Source organism: Octopus sinensis, linkage group LG12 (assembly GCF_006345805.1).
Source record: "Octopus sinensis linkage group LG12, ASM634580v1, whole genome shotgun sequence".
NCBI lineage: Eukaryota > Metazoa > Mollusca > Cephalopoda > Octopoda > Octopodidae > Octopus > Octopus sinensis.
Window position 1 is genome coordinate 38,170,890 of NC_043008.1, and position 25,000 is coordinate 38,195,889.

The 25,000-nt window shown below is 33.3% G+C and overlaps 1 protein-coding gene and 1 long non-coding RNA gene across 4 annotated transcripts in view; both read right to left on the minus strand.

Moving 5' to 3' along the window:
• The window catches only part of LOC115218045 (Down syndrome cell adhesion molecule), a 665,166-nt gene that overhangs the window by 185,709 nt on the left and 454,457 nt on the right, over positions 1–25,000 (minus strand). The window lies entirely within an intron of this gene.
• Positions 8,504–25,000, minus strand: part of LOC118765610 — a 16,805-nt gene continuing 308 nt past the window's right edge. The window contains exons 2-3 of the long non-coding RNA XR_005001471.1: positions 18,711–18,716; positions 8,504–8,688 (exon numbers count right to left, since the gene is read on the minus strand). This is a non-coding gene — a long non-coding RNA (uncharacterized LOC118765610). The remainder of the gene's footprint in view (positions 8,689–18,710; positions 18,717–25,000) is intronic.

The window sequence follows — 25,000 nt, forward strand, 5'->3', positions numbered from 1 at the left end:
TAATCACTGATAATATACAAATAGACTTTGCTCTATCACGTCTCGTTACAAAAAATAAATATAGAACAATCTACGAAAAAACATTAGTGTTTTACCAATGTAATTAGCAGAAACAATAAAACTCAAGCATATGTTATTGTTGGTTTGTTTGTTTCCTTTATTACCTCGCTGTCAACTCATTTTTAAAGTGCTTATAGTTTGGTCATAAATGTATGAAGCTGAGAATATTTAGAAGAAAAAAATAATGTTATTCAATGACATTTCCATCTTACTTTAAAACTGCTGGTAATCTATGCGGCTTCTTTTGGGTATCACAAAATCCTTAAGGACCTTTGCTTGGTTTATGTGACTGTGTGAGCTACGAAATCCTTGTCACCACTGTTATGTCACATGTTCGGATACCTCTACTACTCAAATCTTCTCTACTCTGACTAGTCTACTCTAGTCTCTTGACGTCTAGACTTCTCCCTCTATATCTATGTATTGGGCTAGCCTACTCCATCATCTGGGGGCGTCCACACAACAGTTTAGTTGATGTAGATTGTGTTGTAAATGTAAAACTAACGTCATCTTGGATGAAATCACTAGCTACATGAATGTGGAAAAAGAAATGGCAAGGTTTAGAATTTGGGACAAGTGCTTAGTTTTTCTTGAGTACTAAATGAATTTAAATGATGTAGCAGTATCGCACAAGTATTCAGGATTAGATCCTAGTTCTTCACAACAGATCTATGTATTTAAACAATACTCCATGTCTCTGGTTATGCCTGGCAGAGTATGATCAGATTTATGATCAGATATGCTCCTTCCATGACCATCTTGTGTTTTTGTATACCTATGACTACATTATCAAAGACATCCTTCTTGTTCTAACAATATAAAACTTTTAACATGAAAGAATTTTGGCTTCTATTTCTTGTAGTTCTTTTGACAATGTACAGGTTCTTCCATGCGATCACATAATGGGAGCTATTCTGGTGCCTCATGGAAGAAATTTCTAACAGTCTGAGCATGACCATTTGTTAGGCTATGAATGAAAAAACATAATCCACATTCATTGCTGTTGGATGAAGAGGTTTGCTTTGGGATCATGTCGCTTCAGGTTTTGTTACCCTTTGTGGTACCTTGTGGTATTGTCTGTTTGCCCACAAATGTTTTGCAAAGGAACTTAGTAGACAGAAACAGGAAGAAAGGCGGCGAGCTGGCAGAAACATTATTACGCCGTGCAAAATGCTTAGCAGTATTTTGTCTGTCGCTACGTTCTGAGTTCAAATTCCGTCAAGGTCAACTTAGCCTTTCATCCTTTCAGGGTCGATTATATAAGTACCAGTTACGCACTGGGGTCGAGGCAATCGACTTAATCCCTTCGTCTGTCCTTGTGTGTCTCCTCTATGTTTAGCCTCTTGTGAGCAATAAAGAAATAAGAAACAGAAAGAAATCCATTTTATGTGTGTGAGTGAACATGCATATGTGTGCGTACATGCACATGTGTGGTGTGTGTGTGTGTGTGTGTGTGTGTGTGCATGCTTTTGCATTTGCCACTCACTGCTTGGTAACTGGTGCTGGTTTCTGTACATTCATAACTTAGCATTTCATCTTAACATTACTACTAGGTTTGATTCAATTCACCAAACTATTCAAAGTAGTGCCCCAGCATGACCATAGTCCAATGAATAGAACAAAAAAAAAGGCATAAAAAGAAAATTGATTTTACAAAAGTGAAGGACTAGAATTTGATGGAGTACCTGATAGTGTGAGGCCATGTGAAAGTCATTTCAACATTGTTCAAAATATAAACAAAGACAGTGTTATGTACAGGAAAAAGAATCCTAAAGCTTCAAGCTGGACACTTGAGAAAAATACATAAGATATTTTTTCTCATCTGTCTCTAACATATCTCTATATTTGATTTTTAATGAACAAATTCTTGCTATCAAAGACCACCACTTTTCTTCTTGAATTCTAGTAATTACATGATTCTTACCCAGATTTTTACGTCTTAACATTTCAACTTTTTACATATGGTCTGTAAAATATTATGAATTCATAGATTTGTAAAAATTTCGTATATTGCAAAAAATTCACAATTTGAAGAACTTACATAAATATGCATAAGATTTTCCTTTTACAAATATTACAGTGGATTTATTCTGATATTTTAGTAGAATATACATGAGAATATTATACTTCGAAATTTAATGCTACCTTTAATTTGCATCTGTCTAAGTCATTTCTGCATATTTCAGTTCTAATCAAGCATAAACGGCTGAGTTTAAATGTTGATTTCCAACTTTATATTTGTGCTTAGGTATTTGCTCTGACCCCCAATATTAAGAATTGATGTTATGTCATTGCAGAATCACCAGTTATTCAAGTTATCTATTATTGTTTATTCAAGATTCCTCGTTGAACGTATAATGTTTCTATAATTGAGTACAGACTAATACAAATAAGATACCATACTGTCGTGATGAGAAGTATATTCAGTGGTTAGAAGTTGTTTGGGTCATTAGCAAGAATTTCAGAAGGGTGACTATCTGAAATGAAATATAATTGCTCACATTGTGGACACTACAAATAGAAGCTGTGTTGATACTGAAAAGAAGGTTCATGGAGGTGAATCCAGTTATGTTGTTATTATGCGCAGGAGTAGCTGTGTGGTAAGTAGCTTGCTTACCAACCACATGGTTCCGGGTTCAGTTCCACAGTGTGGCACCTTAGGCAAGTGTCTTCTACTGTAGCCTCAGGCTGACCAAAGCCTTGTGAGTGGATTTGATAGACAGAAACTGAAAGAAGCCCATTGTATATATGTATATATATATGTATGTGTGTGTATATGGTTGTGCATCTGTGTTTGTCTCCCCAACATCGCTTGACAACCGATGCTGGTGTGTGTATATCCCCATAACTTAGCAGTTCGGCAAAAGAGACCAATAGAATAAGTACTAGGCTTACAAAGAATAAGTCCTGGGGTCGATTTGCTCGACTAAAGGCAGTGCTCCAGCATGGCCACAGTCAAATGACTGAAACAAGTAAAAGAGTAAAAGAGCATCTAAAACTTCCCTTTGCACCGCAAGTTACTTTAGGACCAAATTTTCACTCTAGGATAAACCAGAAAGTTTCCCATTAAAATCTTAGCCTCTATAACATTTAAATTGAGGTTCAAACCTCTTCTTTCCTGTTTACATCTGAAAGTTAGATCCAACGTCTACCACCACAATAAACTTAAACTTATAAAATGTAACAAGTGGGATGCAGCAGTACTTTCAAACATTTGTCTACAGAAGGATTTGAACTCAGTGCCATAAGCTGATGAGTTACTGACAGTTAAATGTTTTGGGTCATAAGCATAGCACAGTACAATTGACTGAGTACAAAGTGGTAACATTTTTAGTAGTTTTTTTAGGGATGGGGATACCCTGTTTATCCACTTATCCATTTAGGCAAGTTGATATCTGCCAATAATATCTATATTGTGATTCTATGCTCTTTTAACCCTTTTGTTACTGTATTTATTTTGAGATACTCTGTGTTTCTTTCAATTACCTTAAATAAATATAACAAAGAATTTAGTTAAATAACTTAGTTATCAATCAGCTAGTGTTAGGAACATAAATTGTGACGAAGGTTTGGTGGAAGATTTTTATTCAAAACTTGAGTCAAGACTATTGAAAAGGTCGCATGACGCAACGAAAATTTTAGGAAAATTAAAATAAGAAATAAGTGGAAATTTTACCAGTGAGTGTGTTACATTATAAGGCACAAAAAGAATGCTATTCTATGCTCTTTTAATCCTATTGTTACTGTATTTATTTTGAGATACTCTGTGTTTCTTTCAATTGCTTTAAATATAACAAAGAATTTACTAAAATAACTTAATTATCATTCAGCTAGTGTTAGGAACATAAATTGTGACTAAGATTTGGTGGAAGATTTTCATTCAAAACTTGAGTCAAGACTACTGAAAAGGTCGCATGACGCAACGAAAATTTTAGGAAAATTAAAATAAGAAATAAGTGGAAATTTTACCAGTGAGTGTGTTACATTATAAGGCACAAAAAGAATGCTATTCTATGCTCTTTTAATCCTATTGTTACTGTATTTATTTTGAGATACTCTGTGTTTCTTTCAATTGCTTTAAATATAACAAAGAATTTAGTAAAATAACTTAATTATCATTCAGCTAGTGTTAGGAACATAAATTGTGACTAAGATTTGGTGGAAGATTTTCATTCAAAACTTGAGTCAAGACTATTGAAAAGGTCGCATGACGCAACGAAAATTTTAGGAAAATTAAAATAAGAAATAAGTGGAAATTTTACCGGTGAGTGCGTTACATTACAAGGCACAAAAAGAAAATGACTCTCCCCAGACACAACAGAATATGCTTCAACACACGAACCCATATAAAGAATTTTTCAAGCTAAACCCAAAAACGAAATTATGAAAACAAGACATTTGTAGTGAGAGCCAGAGCCTGTTTCATATCACACCATAGCCTTCAGACTAGGGCTCCAGTTTGATAATACCTTCCTCCCATTTTTCCAGCATTAGGGGCTTGGTAAGAGATCATGGACACTCCCTTCCTTCTTGACTTAAAGATATGAAAATATCTTACAGATTTCTTTCAAAGTAGTTGCATTACCAAGATACATGGTAAATTAAAGGTAATAACTGTTGATGCTAATTTGCGTCCCTGATGAGTGATGATAGTAACAATTGATGATGATAATATGTATCCCTGATGAGCAATGATGGTAATAACTGCTAATAGTAATTTGCATTTCCGATGTGTAACGATGGCAACAACCTCTCTCAGTAATTTGCTTTGTCCAACAAGTGATGATGCTCCAAATGACAGCTGCAATGATGAAGATGATAATGATGTTGATGTTTGAGAAAATAACCTTCACTATGGTGGTTAATATTGGAAATTAGGGATGGCGGTATAGATGGCAATAATTAGGATGATGGTGATAATGATGAGGATGATGATGATGATGATGACGGCAATGATGATGACGATAGCTGAAAATTAGGATGATAGTAATTAAGGTGATGATGATGATGAAGATGATGATGATGGTGGTGGTGGTGGTGGTAAAAATAGCAGTGGTGATGAAAAGGAAGTTGGCAGTAATGATACTACTACTAGTAATAATAACAATAATAATGATGATGCTGCTGGTGATGATGATGATGACAACAATAAAACAACAATAACAGCAACAACAGATATGTTGACGATGATGATGATGATGACGACGACGTTGATGATGCTGAAGATGATGATGCCAATAACCAGATTATTCAACAGAATCAGTGTGTTCTCCAATGCATCTGAGTTAAGCAACATATATGTCTTTGGGGGTGTTAACCCAATTATGATTAATTTCCTCCTGATACAAGAAATAATAATTATCGGTATAAGAATTAGCAAGAAGATCAAGACTATATTAAATAAATCTTTTCTTGGCCACCTTTTCAGCTCAAGGGCCTCTCACTGATCAAATCTAATTTTGTAAATAACATAAGCGTATTCTTTTTGTGTTCCCTTCCTACACCTCTTCCTCTCCCTCTCTCTCTCTCTCCAAATCATATTTTTATATCAGGTTTTTTTCTTTACTGAGTTGATTTTTTAATTTTCTTTTTTTTTTTGTCATTTTTCATGCTTCTTGTATTGTGAAAAATAGAAGCAAATATTTGGAAAACATTTGCTAATTTAGTTAACCATATAATTAGAATATTTTCAGATTTTTCTTGTATCTGAGGTGTAGCAAAATGAAATTAAAGAAAAAAATAAAGATGATTAACTAACGTTATTGATGGAGAAGTTTGCAAAGTTAAAGAGGCTTTTGTATATAGTTAAGTATCTGTGGCTTTTGTTATCTTCATATTAATCCTTCAGTTAGAACCACTTCACGTTTATGTTGAAGTAATCTTAACGTATTGTTAAAATATCAATCCTTTTGTTCACTAGTTAAATGTGTTATAAACAGAGGAACTCTTTAAGCGTGATCGTTCATTGAGTGATAAATGAAAATTTTTGCTATTTAATAAAGTGAAAGACTAGAATTTGATAGGACTTGTGATAATATGTGGCCATGTTTTAAAAGTCATTTTGATACAGTTCGCAATATTGATCATTTTTAATAGTTTAGGTATGATCATTAATTGCACACTGAGTGAAAAATTTCGATATTTATCAGTCAAAGTTGGGACTTGTGATAATCTGTGGCCATGTAAAAGTCAATTTGATATTGTTCATGATATTGATAATGACAAGAATATGTTAGATATTTTCCCATATCTGACACTAACATATCTTTACATTTCATTTTAACCAAACTAACTCTTGCTATCACAGACCAACTCTTTTCCTCCTGAATTCTAGAAGCTGCATTTGGAATTCTAGAAGCATCCTTTGGTTCTCATTCAAACTTTTATTGTTCAAAATCTAAAATTTATGATTCTAAGACTTTAATGCTACAAATCCAGGTATCCATGCTATTTGATTGGTTCCTTGAAAATGTCCATTTCCTATGTAGTTTTAAAGAGTGATTCTATGTTGCCAAATGCCTAGTTTTAGAATTTTTATATTTTCACAGGTATAAAATGACTGGGATAGGTAATGTTATGCTGCCTAGTGAAAGAGAGTGTGTGGGGTAGGGTACAGTGGGTGTGGTGGGGATGAAACTGAAAACATTGCAGATAGACACAACTCTGGGTGGTCAAGCTCTCACTAAATTTTTCAAGTTTCACTTGGAAAATACAGTGGAGGGGGAAGGGGGAAGTACTCTGCTCCAGGGAAATTGCCAAAAGATGGGTGACTGGCATGATTAGAGTGAATGGAATTAAACTAAACATGTCTTTGTAGATTAAAGACCCACAGTTGGGTGAGGGCTTGTGTCCTTGGTGGTCAGGACAAAGATCTGTGGAGTCCCTTGCCAGGCACAAGTTGGAGGCTCTCCTCTATTAGGAGAATTGTATCATCATGTGATCACAAATTTTATGTACTGAGTATACTTCTTATCTCATCTCCTCCTTCTTTCCCTTTCTTCACATCATTTACAAACTCAAATATCAGAAAATATTGTAATTATTACTATTATCATTGTTGTTGCTGTTGTTGTTGATGGTGTTGTTATCGTTATAAACTTATTTTTTACTGCAAAAAAAAAAAGATCGTACTGAGGAAAATGGAAATAGAGATAGCAGGAATGCTGTTTTGATTAAACGGATATACTTTGCTTAACATATTGGATATGTTTTCTCACATTTGTAAATCAAAATGTATTTATGCATATATATATATATATATATATATATATATTTACACATGCGCACACACACACACACACACACATGCACGCACACACATATATATATGTAGAGAAAGAGAGAGAGAGAAAGACAGATTGATAGAAAGATAGATAGATATAAGTGTGTGTGTGTACGTTCATGTATTTATGCTTGTATTTATCTATGTATAATCTGTATATGCTTCTATGTAAATATATGTATATATATATATACATATATACACACACACACATATATATATATATATATATATATATATATATATATACACACACACATATTTATAAATGCATTGAGACAGAGACAGATAGATATAAGTGTGTGTGTATGTTTATGTATCTATGTATGTATGTATGTACACATGCACACATGCATGTATCTATGTATAATCTGTATACGTTTCTATGTAAATATATATATATATATATATATATACATATATATATATACGCATTTATACATGCATATTACATACACACACATCACACATATCAGTTCCATTGTTTTATTCAGTTCAGGAAAGAAAGTCTTTTATTAATATTTAAAAGATTAAAATTTACAAAAACAAAAAAAAAACGTAAAGAAAATGGAACAAATAAATTATACATAAAATAATCTTTTAAGAATATAAATATTTTTATTATCTTTAAAATGACTGCGAACATCTTGGCTATAAGAGATGTAACATTAATCTGATGTCAGAAAATGACAGAGTTCCTGTAGGCTTTATCATGGAATATACTCTAGATATCACATAGTTCCTGAAGTTATGCATTAACTGTCAGGAGGTGAAATCTAATCAAACTGCATCTCTAATTAGTATGTTTATAATTAACTTATTGATAGAATATTCTAATATATATATTTGCATTTTATCAGCTCTTATCTCTTCTAAAGTTTCATATTATTATCTAGAAAATGTTTACGCTGATTCATTATTGAATAATATTTTGGTAATTTTGTTTCAAGTCACAGCATCAAGTTCGTTATTTATGACCACTGCTCGAAATCCACTACTGGGTTAGGTATTATCTTTATGTTATCAAACTGTACACACACACAAACACACACACACACACACACACCACACACACACACACACATACACACACACATATATATATATATATAGATATATGTATGTATGTATATATGAGGGTATGCTGGAAAGTTTCTGGCTTTTTAAGGGCATTGCAAAAGGTCTGAATGGAGGCCCAATATTCCAAGTTCTTTTACAGGGCTTAAAAAAATTAAAGGTCCACTACAATAAGTGAGTGAATCTGAGAGGGAAATATATTGATTAAAATCATAATTAACTGATCCTCCTGTGTTTCCTTTTACCCAATGCCAGGAGCGTTTCAGCACCTCCTTGTATATATATATATATATATATATATATATATATATATATATATATATATGTATATATATATATATATGTATATATATATATATATATATATATATATATATATATGTATATATATATATATATATATATATATATATATATAGATATATGTATGTATGTATATATGTATGTATGTATATATGTATGTATGTATGTATTATGTATGTATGCATGTAGGTATGTATGTATGCGTACAGTGGGCTTCATGCCTTTCTTGGAAGTGTAGTCTATTCTTAGCTACAATAGTGTCAACATGGATTTCTTCCATCTTCTTGCTCTGTTAAAGTATTTGAGAAAATTTATATCAATGTGTCCAACTGATTAAAATTCTATTTCTTTGTGCAGCTGATGATAGCCCTGCATTTAAATTGATGCAAATGATTGCATTGTTCAATTAAATGGAGCCACTTGAACCGGTTGTACTGCATCACTTCTTGATATTCTGTTTCTTATTTTGAATATATATATATATATATATATTTGATGATGGTTGTCAACTCATAGGTGAGTATGACCATCACTTAAAAAGCGATGCTTGCGAAAAGTTTTAGGGTCAATAAGTCTTACACAACACCTCACAGACCCCTTCCACCCTATTGGGCATGAACCAGAGACAAGCCAAGGCAAAATATCAAAATATCTAGTGCCCCTATGGATCACAGGTTCAGGAATATGGGTATGCCATGATTTCAAGTGCAAGCAAAGCAACCCATAATGCCCTATGAGATTCCCTGCATTTCGGTTTTATATCAGAGTGACCTTCTCCTAGAGACACACACATACACGCACATATATGTATGTATGTACATATATGTGTGTATACATGTATCATGTATGTATATATGCATATATATAATGTCTATGTGTGTATGTGTGTGTGTGTGTGAGTATGTGTGTATGTGTGTAGGTATGTATACATTCCAGTGAGCAAAAATTCTACAGTTCCAGTTTTCACTGAGAGAGATGGTAAGTGAAGTAAAAATGCTTCAGGTAATAGACAAAAGGAAGGACATGGATCCATAGAAAATCTGCCTCAACATGTTATGTGTTACCCACACCAGCATGAAAATAAAAATGGATATAAAGGTAATCAGATCAAAATGATGATGATAATGATGAGGATGATGAGGAGGAGGAGGAGGATGATGATGACTACCTTTAATGTATAAATTGCTTTGGGGGTTAAAACTCAATTCAGTGAGAAATGGCGATCAGATAGTAAATTCTATCACATGAGAACTTTGAAGAATCTCTACAGCAAATATACAAATAATGGTAATAGGTTACAATATATGTTGTGATGTTTAATTGCCAGTTATGCTTGCCTTGACATTTCTTAGAGGTGTGGGGCAGAGAGAGAAAGAAGTTTGCATTATCTTCTCCAAGGAAAATGCAGAAGTACAAAATAAGGTTTCATATGTTTAGTGAAAGCTTTAGAAAAATAAATGTTGTGAAATTGCTAAAAACACACAAAATTGCCAAACAGGAACTTGAGTCAGGTAACTTGCAGATTATTTTCTATTCTATAATAGTGCTGCCACTTTAGTAGAAAATGTGATAAAGCCAGAATCCCAATGCAATTTAAATCTAATTTCAAGATTTATATATTCGTCTTTTCTCACATAATTTCATTCTTTACAGTATCTTTGCTGATAACGAAAGGATGAAAACAAAATAAAAAGCCATCTAATCTTTATATTTGGCACTGAAGGTGCAAATGTATACAATTCTCTATTTATAATTACTAATCAAGTTAATTTGAAATTTAAAATGATTTGAAATTTTTGTCAGATGTCGTGGCTATTGCTTTCCAGTCAAGGGGATGAAAAATTGAATAAATTTGCATTTGCAATGCCCAGTTGCCCTATTCTGACTCAAGAAGACCATTAGATTAGAAATAGGAAGTCTGCCAAGATTCACTAATGAGAGTGAGAAAGCGAGGGAGAGAGAGATAGAAAGAGGGAGAGAGAAGGAGAGAGAGAGAGCTCTTTGGGTCACATGCAACAATGTGTGTGTGAGAATGGTGGAGATAAATATATGAGTGTGCTGACTGCAATCAGTGAGTGGAGGCACATGGCCTAGTGGTTAGAGCAGCGGATTCGCGGTCGAGGGATCACGGGTTCGAATCTCAGACCGGACGATGTGTGTGTTTATGAGCGAAACACCTAAGCTCCACGCAGCTCTGGCAGAAGGTAATGGCGAAACTTCTGCTGACTCTTTCGCCACAACTTTCTCTCACTCTTTCCTCCTGCATCTTGCTGCTCACCTGCAATGGACCGGCGTCCCGTCCAGGTGGGGAACCTATACGCCAAGAAACCGGGAAACTGGCCCTTATGAGCCAGGCATGGCTCGAGAAGGAACAAACAACAACAACAACAATCAGTGAGCATCAGTGATGAAATTCGGTTTGTAAGCAAGTAGGAAAAATTACTGAGTGGAGTACTAAAAGTATTGTTTGTTCTAAAGCACTGCAAACTTAATCTATTACAAAGAATGAGAACTAGGAACACTTAGGAAGCTACTGAAACAGTGGTAACTGGCCAAGTAACTTAATATTCAAGTTTTAAGGAGCCTACATGTTATCCTGGCTTTATGAAAGTATGTGTTCCTTAAAATTTTCTGCAGCTTGGAATAGTTTAAGTGAGATTTCTTTCTCCCCACTGCCATTTACATTCTTTTTCTTGTATGTTATATGGCGGTCAATGGGTAAATAATTTCCAAAGTGCAGAATTCCGTTACTGTAAGTTTGTCAGTAACACAATGCTTCCATAACACAAATGATGTTTGTACAAGTACGGTGAAGGAGGAGGAGAAGGAAAATGCAAAGAAAAGATTACACGGTCTTAATCAACCAAATATTATTTGTTCTTCCCAAAAACCAAAAACGAAACATTTATTTATTAAAATCTAAGCTATATTTCTTAAAAATTCAAAAGCAGAAAAATAATTGTTTATCGTACTTTCGCAGTATTGACACACAACTACATTATAATCAATAACATTGTCTTAGAAGTTGTTAACTTATCAAATGCTGTTTATATTTAAAATTTGCTTTAATCCTATCAAATTTTGATGTCATATGGTTTACACGAGCAAAAGTTTCAAACAATAAAAATAAATTTCTTTACAATTATTCAAACATTTGTGTAAAAACAAAAAAAGTTAGAATGTAGCAAAAGTAGAAGTCTGTCTAACAAACAACTTGACAGCTCAGGGATTTTTCTCATGAGAAATGAATGAAAAAATATGCAACTTGTATTTCAAATCTAGACAATTCCAATTATATAACAGAATATTATTAAATAATAATTGTGTTTAGAAAAATAAATTCATGAGACAAAATTTTTGAAATTTTAGGAAGAAGTTGGTGTGGAATGCATTATTACATGTGTCCATTATCACTAGATTCAAGCACCAAAGAAGGAACAAGTGCAGGCTTATTTTATTACTCTAAAATGATATTCTCTATTAAAGAAATCAAAACTTGGATCTTAGCTCCTTTACTCCTTTCTCTTTTACTTGTTTCAGTCATTTGACTGCAGCCATGCTGGAGCACCACCTTTAGTCGAGCAAATCGACCCCAGGACTTATTCTTTGTAAGCCTAGTACACATTCTACTGGTCTCTTTTGCCGAACCGCTAAGTTACGGAGATATAAACACACCACCATCCGTTGTCAAGCGATGTTGGGTGGACAAACAGAAACACACAAACACACACACATACACACACACATATATATATACATATATACAACGGGCTTCTTTCAGTTTCTCTCTACCAAATCCACTCACAAGGCTTTGGTTGACCTGAGGCCATAGTAGAAGACACTTGCCCAAAGTGCCATGCAGTGGGACTGAACCCGGAACCATGTGATTCGTAAGCAAGCTACTTACCATACAGCCACTCCTGCACCTATACATGAAAAAATTATTATAAACAGGAAAAATAATCCCCTACTTATCTGCACACACATACACACATATTCTTAAGCGTAACTATTACCTTTTTCCCTTTTGCTGGTTTCACTCATTAGACTGCAGCCATGACGGGGAACCATCTTGACAGGTTTAATGAAACAAATCGGCCCCAGAACTTATCTCTAAGTCTGGTACTTATTCTATCATTCTCTTTTGCCAGGCTGCTAAGTTATGAAGATATAAACCAACCAACACCTGTTCTCAAACAGTGGTGGGATACATACCCAAACACAAAGGCACACACATATATGAAAGGCTTCCACATAGTTTCCGCTACCAAATTCATTCATAGGGCATTGATCCAAGGTTAGGAAGCTTACACAGGGACTGAACACAGAACCATGTGTTTGGAAAGTGAGATTCGCGAACACATAGACATACTTGTGTGTATGACTGAATTTTTTGAAGAAAAATAGAATAAAATACTCAATTTTATCACGAATATCTTGTGTAAGCATAAATTTTCCTTTCCCATTGTAAAATGTGTGTTCTTACACAGTAGTATCCACGGTAAGTTGGATATAAACTGTGCATAAAAAATTATATTTGTAAATCTATGTATCCAACATAGATTCCCAGAAAGTATAGGTTTTAAAGAATTAGTAGTATGAATAATTGGTGAAAGTCTTACAATTTAGTAAACTGTTGTTGAATATCTTCAAAGAACCCTGCCTAGGCAATCCAATAGCACACAAGTAGATCATACAGGAAAGCATTAAAAAAGAAGTACTTTAATATGTCTGTGTATGACATTATTTAAAAAAAGATGCTTCAAGTTTAACAAATGTTGTCTGCACACAGCTTAGCAAGAACAGTGCTGGAACTGTCAGATCCTGTGATTTCACCCTGCCCAGGCCCTTCAGTGTCAGACATCTTGTAATGATATAGTGGCTGAATGTCTACGATATATAGAATTTCAGTGTCTCTTCAAGCATTGAAGGCACAAGCAAGAATATAATTTTTTTTTATATTTACGAACATAATTATCAATTGATTAATTGAATATGCTTTGATTTGTAGAAACAAAAGTGTATAACTGATAGAACTAATGTAAAGGCATAGAACTGATGCAAGGTGGGGAGCTGGCAGAAATGTTAGCATGCCGGGGGAAATGCTTAGCGGTATTTCGTCTGTCTTTATGTTCTGAGTTCAAATTCTGGTGAGGTCGACTTTGCATTTCATATTTTCAGGGTCGATAAATTAAGTACCAGTTATGCACTGGGGTCGATGTAATCGACTTAATCCCTCTGTCTGTCCTTGTTTGTCCCCTCTATGTTAAACCCCTTGTGGACAATAAATAAATAAGAACTGATGTAAATATGTGCCCGTTTCTTGTTTTATTGGATTTAGTGCTTTATCAATTCAGGAGATAAAGGAATAACACTAAATACTAATCAACTTCATTATGTTAATTTATTCACTCCTCCCCTGCCAATAGTTAATATATAAATGATTTTGTCAGGATAAGAACGTACTCATACATAACATAGTGTGATCAATAAATACTGAGTGTTTTACTGTTCACTACTTTATTGGTGTTGACATGTTTTGATATACAACTGCCTTTAAGGTGGCAAGCTGGCAGCAATGTTAGCACACAGGGTGAAATGCTTAGCAGTATTTCATCTGTCTTTACGTTCTGAGTTCAAATTCCCCTGAGATCGACTTTGCCTTTCTTCCTTTCAGAGTTGATAAATTAAGTACCAGTTGCATACTGAGTTGACCTAATCGGCTGGCCCCTCCCCCAAAACTTTGAGCCTTGTGCTTAGAGTAGATAAGAATATATAATTGCGTTTATATATAAAAATGAATGTTATATACTCATTTACAGTGGAAGTGTTTATACTATGAATGTATATCAGGGGCCATGGTTTGCATTACTTATCAACATATACATAACACATAATCAAATCCAGTGCAGATAACCTTTTCTTTCGTAAAAAAAAACAAAATGTAGCTTCGTTAAAGGCATTGAGTAAACTTCCATTTAATATCAGTTATTTTTAACACTTTTCTTGGTGTATTGCATGTTTGTTTCTCTTTTTTTCCCCATCTATGATTTTATTTTTGATCTTCTATATAAATGAAGATATTTCCTATGTCTGGCTGTTTTTCTTGTTACAAAATGAGAATCTTACTTTGCAGAGCCATTATTTTAATGTGTTGTATCTATTTATCACCCAACGAGATTCATCGGCACCACCTGATGCACCTGAACCAGTTGTTGAGTGTGTCACCCATGAGGGATCGATGGTAGGTGTGTCAAAACAAATGTCATGATTAATAATAAATTTTTGCATATTCCATCTTCCATCTTTCATTTTCCTTATATATAACGATCAGTGTGAAAGTGACCGTGCTTTACCAGTAAGCTACCAGGTGTAAACCATTCTGCTTTACTATCCAATAATACACACACACACACACACTTGTAATGATGCATGTGATTTTCTTGGACTATACTTTTTCTTCTCTCTGGACTTTTCCTTCTTTCCTCCTTCTGACAAATAGCCAACACTTGAAATGTCACACCCTACTTTTTTCCATCTTAAACTTTCTTGTTTCTGATTTTAATTTTGATTTGCCTATTGGCACTTGTCCGGTGGCACATGAAAAAGGATTCGAGCGAGGTCATTGCCAGTACTGCCTGACTGACCCCCGTGCCAGTGGCACGTGAAAGTACCCACTACACTCTCAGAGTGGTTGGCGTTAGGAAGGTCATCCAGCTGTAGAAACTCTGCCAGATCAAGATTGAAGCCTGGAGCAGCCATCTGGTTCGCCAGTCCTCAGTCAAATCGTCCAACCCATGCTAGCATGGAAAGCGGATATTAAACGATGAAGATGATGATGATGATGAGGATGATGATGATGATATATATGTATGTCTGTGTGTGTAGAATCAGAAGTTATGCAATTACTCAGGGCCTGAGAGGTTTGTGCATAGCACTTATCAAACCAAGTGTGTGTGTGTGTGTGTGCCTGTGTTCATCTCTTTGTGTAAGTGTGTGGTGGTATTGTACTCTCGGTTGCTTATGCAACAAGCAAGTGGCAGCAAGCTGCAGCCTAATGAGACCTGTAGGTCATGGACATAGATCAAAGTCAACTCTTAACACACTAGCAGAATTTGAACCGTGAATCTAGACATGTGATTGAACAGCGGTAGATTGATATGTTGTGCAACTGTATCTACCAGACCATTACTTTTCAGTGTATATAATTATTGTTGAACACAAAGGAAATTCTAATAAAAGGAATGCTACTACTACTACTACTACTACTACTACTACTACTACTACTACTACTACTACTACTACTACTACCACTACTACTACTACTGTTGCTGATGCTTCTGTGTGATTTAATTAAATTCATGACAATTATTGACTTTATTTTCTCTATGATTTTTAATGATATTTATTTGAAGTGTGAAAATCATTTACAGAGAATCTAATACAATAAGGCTGAAATGAAAATTACATTATTTTCAAGATAATATTTTATTTTCTAACTACTGAAAGATAGCTTTGAAAAATATAATTTTAATTTTCTCTTCTAAATATTATTTTGCAAATTTGCAAAACAGTTTTGACTGTTGCTGGTACATTTATTTATTTATTTATTTATTATTTATTTATTTATTTATATTTTACCTAAGCAGTTTTATATTCATTTTCACATGACTAACTGTATATATTACATTAATAGCATGTCAGTGAATATTGTCTGTTATGCATGCATCTACATCTGCATGAGTATTTATACGTGTGTCTGTATTTATATATATATATATACATATAAATAATGATAGGAAGATATATATATATATATTATATATATACACATATAATAATGATGAGGAAGATATATATATATATATATATAATATATATATATATACACATATAAATAATGATGAGGAAGATATATATATAATATATATATATATATATACACATATAAATAATGATGAGGAAGATATTATATATATATATATATATATATATATACACATATAAATAATGATGAGGAAGATATATATATATATATATATATATATATATACACATATAAATAATGATGAGGAAGATATATATATATATATATATTATATAATATATACACATATAAATAATGATGAGGAAGATATATATATATATATATATATCTATATATATATATACATATAAATAATGATGAGGAAGATATATATATATATATATATATACACATATAAATAATGATGAGGAAGATATATATATATATATATTATATATATATATATATACACATATAAATAATGATGAGGAAGATATATATATAGATATATATATATATATATATATATATATATATGTATGTATGTATGCATGTATACATATGTGGACCAGAGTAGTTGTAAATCTATATATATTATCATTTATAGTGTTTTATTGTACAGTATACAAATTTACACACACAAACACATATACACACACATACACATATGCACTCGCAGACACACACACAAGATCTGCAAAGGCAAATGCATAAATATTACTAACATGTAAATTAGACACTACCTCAAAAAACATGTGCATATCTTTATATATATATGCATGTGTGTAATGCATGTATATGTGTGTGCGTGCATGCATGCATGTGGTGTGTGTGTGTACAGGACATGTATGAGTTTGCATGTGTTGTTGCTCAGTATCTCATTTTCGTTTTTCAGGTGATTGAATATTCCATATTTAGAATTTGCTTTTAAAACACATCAACTGCACGGCTTTGTTTGGATCACTTGTCACTTGGAGGACAACTGGGTGGTGGAGAAAAGGAAAAGGTCTCCTGATTACGACTTTGGTAGTTGCTAAGAGAGGCAAGACTTAATGCAGACAAGTGAATAGATGAGAGGAGTATAAGAAGAATGGTATGGAAAAGGTGGGTTAAACCAGACAAAAAAACGAGAGAGAGAAAGACACAGACAAAGAGATTTTAAGACAGAGTAATTAAGAAAAAGCAAAAAGGAATAAGAAGAAGAATGAGAAGAGGGAAGAGGGTAAGAAGAAAGGAAGAGCACAAAGAAAAATAATGCAAGGAAAAAATGGGAAAACACACACACATAAGGACTGGTGATTGGAAAGGCTTCTGAGTACAAAGTTCTGTGTCATGTAACTCCACAATGAAATCTAAAGTGACATAGAAAATGATCGTCAAACAAACAAATGGATGAATGAATGAGTTAAAGAAATGTGTGGAGGCACATGGCCTTGTGGTTAGAGCAGCAGACTCGCAGTCGAGGGATCGCGGGTTCCAATCTCAGACTGGGTGATGTGTGTGTTTATGAGCGAAATACCTAAGCTCCACGCAGCTCCGGCAGAAGGTAATGGCGAACTTCTGTTGATTCTTTCGCCACAACTTTCTCTCGCTATTTCCTCCTGCATCTTGCAGCTCACCTGCAACAGACAGGCGTCCCATCCAGGTGGGGAACCTATATGCCAAGAAAACCAGGGAAACTGGCTCTCATGAACCAGTCATGGCTTGAGAAGGAACAAAAAACAACAACATTAAAGAAATGTAAATGGGACAAATTGCACAAGAAAGGGTTGTGTTTGTTGATGACTGAAGAACTTTGGATGCAATGTTTAGAAATAAAGATAGAATAACTTTGACCCAAGTGTAGTAATAACTTGTTATTTATAATGAGATGGAGAATGTTGCTTATAATCTTAAAAGATAGCTATATGGAGGTAGAGTTATGAGGTTCTAATATACTTATATAAGCAGACATACGAGAGGTTGCTGAAAAGTTCCTGGCTTAAGGGTATTATGAAAGGCCTGATTGGAGGCCCATCCTTCCAAGTTCTGTTTCAGGGTTTAGAAAAACTGAAGGGCCACTGCAATAAGTGTGTGAATCTGAGAGGGTAATATGTTGAACAATATGATTAACTAATCCTCTTATATTTTCTTTTACCTAAAACCAGGAACTTTTCAGCACCTTGTATATACAAATAGAACAACCTCCTCCAGGCACTTCGTGTAAGCATTGTGTTGAGTATGAGGCCATGCGGGAAGATGAGTGGAGGCATAACATCAGCATCACTAATGATCACTCCAAACACCATAAATATTGACTGGATGTTTGATTTTTATCATTCTCGGTACATGTCCTCTGAAATATTTATATTGGAGCTTCTGCTATGAATGTCAAGTAGTACAGCATGTTGTTTCCAAATTTCTGGCAGAGGGAATCGTGTCATGGTGCTGTTTTTCTCACAGACGGTGCCCAACCGACCCTACTACACTGTGTAGTCTACAAAATCAAAAACAAACAATGAGCATGTGCAAAATTGAAAATATAAAATGGCGACAATTTGCCCATTGCACCCTGTATACACATGTGCATATACATATATTTGCATGAATGAATGTATGCATGCATAAATATCTGTATGTGTAGGGAAACATAGATTTTGCAAGAATGTATTAAGTGGGGTTATATAATTAGAAGCTCTCGTTATCATCGAGGATCTAGATTAACTGTAAAAATGTGTTTGTGTGCATGTGCATGTGTATGTATGCATATATGTGTATGTGTGTACCCCTGCTCACATTTTTGTATCTAAAACAAACAAATTATAATCTATAATAACAATTCAATTTGTAGCTGACGTTATTTTCTTGGAGAATGTTAGCAATAATTTACACTACTTACACTTTCTCATATAGGCACTACTTCATTTATTTGACTTTTCTTCCCAAATATGTCATCGTAAAACACATCCTAAATTCTTATACTTGCCTTATTTATCATCTGCAATTTTAGAACTGACAAATCTACTGTAGCCTCTATTTTTATTAACACGAACATTTTCTCATTTTCATATCATTACATTGATTATTTTTAGATTTATATTTTCTAACGTTATCAACATTATATTAATATTTTGTATCAAATAATGATGCATTTCCAATTTGTGCATTCATTGTTGAAGAATGAAGAAAAAATGGTTGAATACTGGATGCTGTTGTAGAGTACTAACTGGAAGAGCAGAATGTTCAATAAAATGCTAAATAAAATATTCAATGTGCTCCTTTCCATGGCCTAGTGGTTTGGGTATTACACCCATGATTGCAAAATCATGGTTTCAATTCACAGACAAAGCAGTGAGCTGTGTTCTTGAGCAAAGCACTTCATTTCACATTGCTCCAGTTTACTCAACTGCTAAGAATAAGTAACCCTACAATGGACAGGTGTTAGGTTCAGAGGGGCATGTTGTGACCCCAGTCACTCGTATGCCAGAGATACAGGATCCCCTGCCCTCAGACAGTACTTACTTTACATTCTGAATGTGGATCCTGCTGACCTCGTCCTTTCTTTTTTTACCTCCCTCATTGTACTAGAAGCAGTTCAGTACCTCTTCCCCACAAATTTGTGGTTATTGTAGCCAATGATTTCTAATGTTTTATAAAACATTATTACACTGGTCACAATTGTTGTTGTTGCCATTGTAACAGTTGTTTAGCTTAGGTGAGCAGAACTACGATAAAAGTATTCCAGCTGAGAACATTCTGTCTTTCTTTTTACATTTAGATCAAATAAAGGATATTATTCAAGTGAGTTTTAACTGTAGCTTGCATCAGACTGAAGGCCACATCGTGACTACTTTGTTACAGTTGTTGTTTTATGGTGGTGGCAATGAAGAAGGTGGTGGTGTTGATAGTGGTTGTCATCATCATCATCATCATCCTCGTTTAACGTCTGCTTTCCCTGCTAGCATGGGTTGGACGATTTTTGACTGAGGAATGGCGAACCACATGGCTGCACCAGACTCCAATGTGATCTAGCAGAGTTTCTACAGTTGGATGCTCTTCCTAACGAGAGTGTAGTGGGTGATTTTACATGCCACCAGCACGAGGGTCAGTCAGGTGGTACTGGCAGCGGCCACACTCAAATGGTGCTTTTGATGTGCCACCTGCACAGGAGCCAGTCCAGCGACACTGGCAACGACCACTCTCGAATGTTTTTTCACATACCACCAGCACAAGTGCCAGTAAGGCGATACAGGTAACAATCACGCTCGAATGGTGCTTTTTACATGCCACCGGCACAGAGGCCAGTTTCTTGCTCTGGCAGCGATCATGCTCGTTGTGTTAGTGAGAATTTTGATAATGGTAATGCTGTTTTTGTTATGGTTGCAATTATTGGTAAGAATGATCTACTGCTTTCTGTTTCTGCTTCTGTTTCTTTTATTTTCCTTCAGCTAAAAAAAGCAACAGACACACACACACAGAGCAAGCTCTATCAGTATATCAGTATAGCATTATTTTTGCTTTTAATATATCAATGTGAACACACACACATGTAAATGAATGCACCCACCAATCACTTCCTCATTGAAAATACTTATTATTCATTAAATAATAATTCTTATTAAACATTATACATTTATTATTTAATGGACACATTTTCAATTTTTATTAGCAAATTGTATTCATTGTAAAATTCCAGTTTTCTTTCCACTAAAATGCATCCATTCATATATTTCAGGAGTGTCAAATAATGTAGCCTTTTGTATACCACAAATACCCATGAAAATTTGAAAAAAAAAAAAAATTATACTCCCTACCACTAAACAAAAATCATAATGGATCTTGATGCTAGATTTTAGTCTCTGTTTATTTTTTTTGTTTTTGTATATATTTTCCTTCACTGATTTTCCTAGAGAATAAAAATTAGCGTAAACTATGAAAAAAAAATAATTATAACAATACTTGTATGCTTGCAAAACTACCATAAAATTATAATTTAAATTCTAAAATATTTGGAAAGAGCAGTGTGGGGTGAATTTAGACATTTTGTATATTTGTAATTTAAGTTTTAGAAACATGTCGTAACAAGACCTCTATTTTGTTTTCTTTTTACTTCAACATTATTCAACATCTTCCGGATTTATAAACTTTAATAATAATATAATAATAATGATAATAATAATAATAATAATAATATAATAATAACAACGATAATAATCAGAAGAAGAAGAAAATAGACATTTACTATGCTATTACAATACTAAACGGAAAACATTGTTCTTATTCATATTTATTATGATTCCATACCATTTTGCTTAAATTACATACATATATATACATATATAGACCTATACACACATATGTATTTATATGTATATACATATAAACACACATATATGTATATATACATATATGTGTATTTATATGTATATACATATAAACACACATATATGTATATATACATACATAGAAATACACACATACTTATAAACACGTAAACGTGCACAAGAATGTGTGTGTGTGTTTGACATGTAATCTAGGAAAGAACAATTTTCCTTTCTAATTTTCTTCGTTACAATGTAGCCATCATAGACCGGAAACCGTTTAAAATGACTGCCCAAATACAATACGAAACATTTTCCTCTAAACAACAATAGGGAGCTTAATAACCATGATAGTGATCTTTTATCTTGGCACAAAGTCAGCATTATCATTACGTTGTTGCTAAAGAGGAGACTTCACCTGCACAGACCTACATTATATGGTAAGGGGATTATTTTATCGATTTTGGAGAACTGAATGGTGAAATCTGCTCAAGCTGGGTTTGAACATGCAACAAACAAGGTGAAGAAAAATCTAAATACTAAAAGGCAACAGAGAAAGGACTTATTTGTTCTTGTTTCAATTCTATACACAAAGGTTTTGTGCTAAACCTCACATGTCCCTTGTGTTGCATTGTCCCTTTTTAATTTTGTGTTAGGCCCTCGTGGCCATTGAAGAAATAATAATAATTATCATTCTTCTTCTTCTTCTCTTCTTCTTCTTCTTCTTATTATTATTATTATTATTATTATATTATTATTACTATTTTTATTATTATTATTATTACTATTATTATTATTATATTATTATTATTATTAAGGTGGTGAGCTGACAGAATCTTTAGCATGACAGGTGAAATGATAAGTGGCATGTCGTCTGCCACTACATTCTCAATTCAGATTCCACCGGGGTTGACTTTGCCTTTCATCCTTTCAGGGTTGATTAAATAGGTATTAGTTATGCACTGGGGTCAATGAAATCAACTTAATCACTTCCCTCAAATTTAAGGCCTTGTGCTTCCAGTAGAAAGGATCATTATCATTATTATTATTATTATTTTTATTACTATTATTATTATTATCATTATTATCATCATCATCATCATCATCATCATCATCATTATTATTTTTAATAATATTATTATTATCATTGTTGTTGTTGTTGTTTTTGCTATTACTAAGGTGTCAAGCTGGCAGAATTATTAGCATGCTGGACAAAATACTTAGAGACATTTTGTCTGTCTTTATGCTCTGAGTTCAAACTCCACCAAGATTAATTTTAATTTTCATCCTTATGAGGTCAATAAAAGAAGCACCAGGTGACCATTGTGAGAGATCATATTGAATTTCCTCTTCCATACGAAATTTCAGGCTTTGCACTTATAGTAAAAAAAAAAAGGATCATTATTAATTTTTAAAGGGATGAAAAAAATACCTTGTAGTATTTAATTGATAACCTTTATGTTCAGAGTGCAGATCCAACTGAAGTTAATAAAATAAAGCATCAAAGAAGTGCTAGGGGACCATTGACTGTGACTCCTGTCTTTCTCATGGGCATCAGTAATGTAAGAGGCCGGTTACTATAATTTTATAAACTGTGTGCCGTTGCTGGTTCAATTTGTGCTTTTATGTTGTATTTAGTTGAAAACTCTTTAGGTAGGTACCAAAGCATATGACTTTCAAATGAAATAAGTTCTTGGAAATGTAAACCTGCAACTTGTTTCCAATTCCTGGATGTTAATTCTCAGTTCATTTATATCACTAATAAACTTAAGAATGATATATGTGCTGCCTGATATTACTTCTCTTACCTATGATAAACATTGGTTGGTACCATTGCTGTGTTAGAAATCAATACTAAGTAGCTACCGTTCCTTCCAATTTCACTTAATTTATTTACCAGAGTCTTCGCAATGTTGCATTTGAGCTGAATTTTTAAGTTGTTTCACATTAGAGTGAACTTACCATTACACAGTTTAATGCACTTTCCTGCATATGATATTGTGTTATGAATGTTTGTATACTGAACAAATAAAACTTTCACTTAATATCGCCTAAGTAGGAGTATCAATTGGCCTATATTCCACTTATTCAGTATTGGTGGAAATTTGAAATGCTTTGCGATAAAATGAAAAATCAGGACTAGAATGTAAATGAATATCTGAAATTTCTATGGGTACAATGAGAAAGTTCTTTCTTTAGATTAAATTACATTCAATCAACAGCTTAAGGTATTGTACCATCTTTTATCTTTAATCTACAATTCTTTCTCCTTCTCCCTCAATATATGTAATTTCATTTTCCTGCATTTCCTCAGGTAAATAGCCGTACTTATAGTGATAAGATACTTTAGAAAAATGATTGTTTCTGTAAAACCATACAGGGCTATGCTTTTGCATTATATTTCAAAACAGAAATATGGAAATTTATTAATAAACTACCACATGAATTTTCAGAGATAATCAGCAAGTATTATCGAATTTTATACGAATGAATATCTTTTTTTTCTTTTTAATAGAAATCATGTAAATAAAATATGTATTAATGTTTGAAGGGTTTTGATACAGAATTTTTCAGGAAAGAATATATTGCTTATTTCAAGCCTAATTTAAAAGAGAAAGTTTTCAGTTGTGATTAAAGCATGAATAATTTAGAAAATATGCATCTAAATTTTGCATTTTCAATGTATATATATATGTGTATGTGTGTGTGTGTGTGTGTGTGTACACAGGCAATTTGACTTTCTTTTTACTTTTTTACATCACATATATTAGTTATTTGTTTTTCTTTTTTAAATAAATCAGAGATACATAAAAAAAAGGGAAGTAGAAAAAATACATAGCTTTGTATTTTGCTTATATTGTAAAAGTCTTCTCGAGAAAAACTAAATAAATAAATTTTAAATATATACTAAAACTCAATATTTTGCAGACACAAAAATGTTAGTATTCAATATCAGACAGAGAGTAGAGATAATGCAGAAGAATTATTCAGGTTATCTGAAAGTCACTTCCGAAAATATTCATGCAATAAAAACAGAGAGATTTGCAACTAATTTTACAGAGTATATTGTGTGCATAGTAGAAGAATCCTTAAAAGTTATTTAAGATACATTCTGTAACACAATGCTAACCTGAGCATTTAGCTAAAGTAATATAATGGATTTATCGTTAG